The sequence below is a fragment of the Geospiza fortis genome, unplaced genomic scaffold (genome assembly GCF_000277835.1).
Source record: "Geospiza fortis unplaced genomic scaffold, GeoFor_1.0 scaffold54, whole genome shotgun sequence".
Taxonomy (NCBI): Eukaryota; Metazoa; Chordata; class Aves; order Passeriformes; family Thraupidae; genus Geospiza; species Geospiza fortis.
Window position 1 is genome coordinate 18,508,918 of NW_005054301.1, and position 6,071 is coordinate 18,514,988.

A 6,071-nucleotide genomic window follows, 5' to 3' on the forward strand; every position below is an offset into this window, starting at 1 on the left:
TCCTGCCATGTTCTCCCTGAGAGAGAATTCAGAAGAGAATGAGAGACAAATTCTTACCTCATAAAACTTTCATTCCCTTTCCTTTAAAAAAAGAAAACCAAAAAAACAAACAAACAAAAAAAAAACCAACCCCAAAAATAAACCCACCCCAAGAAACACTTGAAACAAGAAATTCCAGCACACATCTTCAAAGATGAAGTGTGTGGGGAGGGAGACTAAGGAAGTCACTCCTGCATCATTCAAACAGTATTTTCACAAAGGGAATATCTACAGCACAATACATACAAGACAGTTCAGGAAGCCCATGCTCCAAAACAGTGTTCATTACTGTCCATTTCTGAGAACCACCCTCATGTGATTATAATGCTTCCTTGCAAACAAGTCTCTCCAAATACTTGTTTTCCTCTGTACATGAGCAGAACACAGACTTTGAGAAATGAGGCGTTAGTAGCCCTATAACACTGTGTCTTTAGTTGGTAGGAACTTCAATGATAAAGTTGTATTCTGAAAGCAAAACACTGACTTCCAGATTGAAGTTTCTGGAGAAGGGTTATTTCCTGCAATATCATCACTCTGTACATTTGTTCAAAGCCTCATGTATTTAATAGAGAAGTCTGCTAAGAAAGATGATTCCTATGGTCTGTGTCACTAATTTTTCTTCCAGTGGGAAATCAGCTGTCAGAGCCCTGACATCTGCTATTGATGTGTAAAAGCAAAACAGTTCACCTCTCTCTGTATAAAAGTACAATCTTAATAGCCAAAGCAGGCAAGGGAGAATACGAAGCAGCACACAAGATTTTGACCCCAAAAGAGAATACTTCCTTGGAGATGCTGACTGGCAAGTTTTAAATACAAGACTAGAAATCAATCTTGTAACTGCAAGCACTTTGTGTATTAGAGGCCCATAAGCCAAACAAATGAGTTTGGAGGAAAAATGAAAAAGCTGCCAGCTGCCACTGCTCTAAAGACAGCATTATTTACACCAGGAACTTGACCTTCCAATGCAGATCTCGAGTTTTCCCCCTATAAAGGGGCAGGACAGCATTATTCAACACAGGTTTCCTCACCATCAGGATATTCTACTCTACAGTGGCTCTGCAAGTTCCAATTCAGCATTGTGGCAATGTAAGCCTTGTTAGCATTCCTACCTGCTTGACAGACTACTTTACTATCTGCAAGCATGATTTTTTACCAAAAAAAAAAATTGACAAAGGAGCCAGTTTTTGTTTTGAACTGACATGTCAGACCTGTAGCATGATAGGAAACATGGCAGAGCACAGACATCTCTGTGTTCAACATCACTTTCAAATCTCATGCCTTCAAGTTAGCATCCTCCCCACCCATACACTGAAATATGTGGTAATGAAGTTCTAGTTTTGTAGACAGAGCTATGTTGATCTATGTGTATACACACACAACTTTCATAAGCCTACACCACCATCAGGACAGGTGAATATCGTTACACATTTAATAGTCCTTTAGACTGGGCCCGCAAGTAATAATGACAGAAGTAAAAAAAGAAACCCACAAAAGACATTTCAGAGTGTTAATTAATGACTCATGCTGCACATAAAATAATTTTTAAGAGATTTAGCTAAAATATCAAAAATGTTCAAAAGGATTACCCATGTATCCAGCACTGCCATTCAAAAGACAGCATGCTATTTTGAAAGAAAAGAGGGCAAACCATGGCAAACAGAAGGTCTCAGAGGGGTTTTACCAGAGACCATCTCTTGGAATGTGCCAGCCCATCTGAAGAGACCCATAACACCACAGCTCCACTTCTACCAATACACAGAACCATGTACATTGTTGGCACCCCCTCATGCCTGCATGTTCTGCAGTCCATCTTCTGATTATAATCAGAAGTCATAAAGTCCCTCCACCAGTGCCATAAATAATTTTTAAATGCCACTTACTTCTGATAAGTTCTACATACAAATTATTATTTTGGATCCACAGGAAAAAGATTAATTAATCAGACTATCCAGTAAATTATGTCTAAGCATTTCTATTAAGGAAAGCATTTAAAAGAAGGCAAGGTCTGACCAGCATATGTCTTACTCCCAAAGATACTTGACTAGAAGAGACTTCAGATGTAGCATCAGAGCAAAATTTGAATGCGCATCACTTATATATTTTATATATCATAAATAAAAAAAATATATTATAACTAAAAGACATACATATATAAATACTAAGAACTGACATATCTCATGGACATGTCTTTTATGACCTCTGACCTGCAGGGTAGACAAAGCTGATACCAGGAGAAAGAAGCTTCACCTTCTTACTGAGAGGGAAAGTTTGGCTAAAACATGGAACATCAGTGTCCCTGGACTTTAGGGTTATTACAAAGGGATTCATTGGTGCATTTCTGCTTCTAAAATCGATTCAATACTTGGTACGGAAGACTCTACAGAGCTAAGACACAGTGATTTTGTGCAAGTGCACTGCTGCCCTCTTCTGGGTCAGATCTGATTCGCTCCCGTCCTTAAAACACCCAGCAGACCCTCAAGGGGAGCCGCACCTCCAAGACCATCAGTACCGCTTTGGGAACTCGAGATTTAAACTAGACAGAGTAAAAAAGTGAAACACAACACATACAGAATAAATGCAGGAAGTTACTGATCTTTATACAAACTGAATTGTGATAATTCATCACCTTAATTCCTTAAATTCTACAGCAGTTTGTTCCTTTGTTTAGATGAAAGAATTTTTTCCGAATATCCACCAAAAGGGTTGTCAAGCATTAGGACAAGCTGCAAAAGCAGTGGAGTCATCATTCCTGGAGATATTTAACATACGTGTACATATGGCACTTGGGGACGTGATGTAGTGGCAGACTTGGCAGTGTTCGGTTAGTGGTGGGACTTGATAATCCAAAAGGTCTTTTCCAATCTAACTGATTTTATGACCTAATGCCAGAGAATCCAAAAGTTATTTACTGCATTAACAGCAGAGCCTGTGGGACAACAGGATATTCTGAAAACTAAGATAAAACAGCAAACAGCAACTTTCACAGAAGCTTTGACACTATTATTGCAGAATTGCTGCAGCTCATAATGTAGAGTAAGCAAAAAGTTACACAGACTCTTAAATTGCTTTGATTTCAGCAGTATTAGAACAAACACAAATTTTACTATTAGGCAAAATCCTATTTTTGATTAACCTGCATAAACCCCGGGTAATCCATAGGCCCAGGTACCCTTCCCACTTAGCAAAGTTTAATGAGCTGTTTTACAGAAGCTGAGCTTTAACAGGCAGAACACAGGTTTAACTCCCAGAAATAATGAGACAAAATACACAGGCTAAGCCTCAGCAAAAGAAGAGCTTAGACAAGCTAATTTTAATTTTGAGATGCAGCTGCTAAGAATGAACACAGGCTCAGACCCTGCAGTTCATCTGAAAGGCAACTCATTAAACTGTAATAATCCTAAATCTACACTCAAACCTCAAAGTCTAATGTTATTGATAAAATTTGGTCTTTACCGAATGTTTGAACATAATTTACAAATACATTTCAATCAACTCAATAAGCATAATCTGAACATATGTATTTAATCAACTACAGGGGAATAAATCCAGTCCCTCAGATCAAGGAAGTAGAAAATCAGCCAAGGTAGACACAGTGGCAGAGTGCATTCCTCCGGGCAGGATGGCCTGGGCCAGTTCATGAAGCAGCCTGAGATGAGCAGCATTAAATTGTTACCAGCAAGAGTGCAGCAATTCCACAAACGCAGAGTGGAAACAACTGGTCACAAAGCAGCTCTCAAACTGCTCACACTTCTGGCCATAAGCTTCATGGAAGTTGGCATTGCTGCACAGCTGTAGGACATCCTACAGCTCCAACCTGAGTGTAGCCCGCAGAACAGGCACTGCACTAGGGAGGCCTCAGCTGAGTAGTGGTATATCCAGCTTTTAGGAACACACTTCAAGGAAAGATCTGTTCTCCATGAAGGGGGTCCAAAAAACGAAGCAAGAATCATCAAAGCTAAAGGCTGCCACCTATTATATCCTAGTGGAATGGTATTCCTGAGGCAGTCTTCAATCTATAGAAAATTTTTCAAAAGGGACATATTTTTCACATTTCAAATATGGAATACAGCTGCAGAGAGCAAGGTAACAAACTGTTTTCTATATCTACAGAAGGAAGAAGGAATAGCAATGATGTTTTTAATCATCAGGAAAACTTTCAGTGAGATATAATAATAAATACTAAAATAAAATAATCAGAATAAACCAAACTAAAAGCCTTTAGGAAGAGGTTAGACAAACTATTGCTAAGGAACAATGTGTGGGTGAAAGTGTGTATTTTACTCGTATATTTTATTTCAATGCATATATGGAAAACCAGTGATCTCTGAAATATTTTCCAGTCTATTAACTTTCATACTAAGTACCTGCAATACAAATGAGAAAACAAATCATTTAATACACTTCTTTCTCAATGGTAACTATTTCAGTCACAGGAATCCCTCAGCTTATAAACAGCATATATTGGTCACAGAACCTTGAATATTGCTCACTGGGCACCAGAAATTAAACAGATGAAACAAAGCTAATGAACAAAGCAGAGTATAACAGTACTTGCAAAACATTAGACATTCTGGACTATTACCCACAAGCCAGGAAATACCATGAAGAAACCACTCCCTAGAAACCTGTGGATGGATGTACCGGCATCAAATTTGCATTTGATCAAGTACCAACACCATATAAACCATCACTTTGTATCCAGTCAACAGCAGTGACAGTTTTAGCAACAGTTCACTTTTTATACACACTTTTCTCCTGTTACTCTATTGAAATTCAAAATTATCTTGTGAAAGCTAAAGATCACTATCACAAAACCACTATGAGAAACAGACCTAACCAACAAAATATGCCTTTGAATTAGACCGTGTTGGTGATCTGACTTTTAAAGACAAAGAAATAAAGCTCACAAACTGTATATGCAAGCCACAGGTGATTTCTTCAACTGTTTCTATCCTTAAGTGAATACTTTCCAAGACTATTTAACTCTATGCATTTTGAACTTAAAACACAGATCACGTGAATGAGAAACAAAAAATACTATCTCCCAAAAATTACTCTCCTGCCAACTAAGACAGCAAATTTGTGCGAAGTCTAAACACCAAAAGTAGCAAAACCCCATTGCCTATTTTCCCAGTACTGGCATTTTTATTTCAACCAAAAAACCCTCACATCTTTTTGACAGCAAAAAGGCTAAACTATTATTTTTCCACAATTATTTTAAGTATAGCTTTTGTTTGTTTGTTTTAGCCTTAATCATTCATTAAGTTAACAAACTCTTTTACAACTCTGGTTACGATTTTCTTTAAAGTCCTAGATGCTAAACAAGCAGGAAGCGGAATGCAATACAAAAACTGCTTAAGGACACCTTTAACAAACTATTGAGAAGCGGTTTATTACTGACTGCCAGGGGACGGTGGCCACAGCACACCCTGCTGTGCTCGGAGCAGCCGAGGAGCTGCATCCCGAGCATTACTGATCGCTGCAGCCCGAGCTCTTCAGCCCACCTTGTACCTCAACACTGCCGACCAGCAGAAGGCTCAAAATAAGAAAAAAAATTAAGCACCAAGGGGCCTCAGCCCGGACAGTCACTTTCAAGACTTTATCGCTTCTGAATTCTTGATAAATTCAGAGCTGTTTTAACAGCCCCTACCCACCCACAGCCAAATGATGGCTTTGAGGGAGCCAGCAACATAAGAGGAGATGCCCTTTCGGTGTCCCCTCGAAGCACGCCACCTCCAGCAAACCCCAGGCTACCTCTGCCCTACGTTGCCTCCCTACCGCGTAAGCAACCCCATCCGCCCCGCATTCGTCCCTGCCGAGCTAAGAGCCCCTGCCAGCCCACACCCTCCACGCCCTCAGCGCCGCCCCCCGCGCCATCCGCCGGCACTCAGCCCAGCCCCGCCCCCGCGCGGCGCACGCGCCGGCCAGACCTCTTGCTGTTGGACGGGAGAGCTGTCCGTCAAGTGGCGGGCGCTGCTGAGCACCAGTGAGAGGCGTCCCTGCGGGCGTAGGCGGGGCGCTGGCGGCAGCGC